Source organism: Physeter macrocephalus, chromosome 4, assembly GCF_002837175.3.
Source record: "Physeter macrocephalus isolate SW-GA chromosome 4, ASM283717v5, whole genome shotgun sequence".
NCBI classification, from domain to species: Eukaryota; Metazoa; Chordata; class Mammalia; order Artiodactyla; family Physeteridae; genus Physeter; species Physeter macrocephalus.
The window spans coordinates 141,165,108-141,165,726 of NC_041217.1; the positions used below are offsets into that span (position 1 = coordinate 141,165,108).

Genomic DNA, 619 nt, shown 5'->3' on the forward strand with positions numbered 1-619 from the left:
AGGAATATACATATCAATAATTACCTTAAATGTGAATGGATTAAATGCTCCAACCAAAAGACACAGACTTGCTGAATGGATACAAAAACAAGACCCATATGTATGCTGTCTACAAGAGACCCACTTCAGACCTAGGGACACATATAGACTGAAAGTGACGGGATGGAAAAAGATATTCCATGCAAATGGAAATCAAAAGAAAACTGGAGTAGCAATACTCATATCAGATAAAATAGATTTTAAAATAAAGAATCTTACAAGAGACAAGAAAGGACACTACATAATGATCAAGGAATCAATCCAAGAAAAAGATATAACAATTATAAATATTTATGCCCCCAACATAGGAGCACCTCAATACATAAGGCAACTGCTAACAGCTCTAAAAGAGGAAATCAACAGTAACACAATAATAGTGGGGGATTTTAACACCTCACTTACACCAATGGACAGAGCATCCAAAGAAAATTAATAAGGAAACTTTATTAGTAAGCAAGCTTTAAATGACACAATAGACCAGATAGATTTAATTGATATTTATAGGACATTCCATCCAAAAACAGCAGATTACACTTTCTTCTCAAGTGCACAAGGAACATTCTCCAGGATAGATCACATC

The 619-nt window shown here is 34.1% G+C and overlaps 1 protein-coding gene across 4 annotated transcripts in view; it reads right to left on the reverse strand.

Annotated features, from left to right (window-relative positions):
* Positions 1-619, reverse strand: part of OSBPL9 (oxysterol binding protein like 9) — a 176,755-nt gene that overhangs the window by 122,341 nt on the left and 53,795 nt on the right. The window lies entirely within an intron of this gene.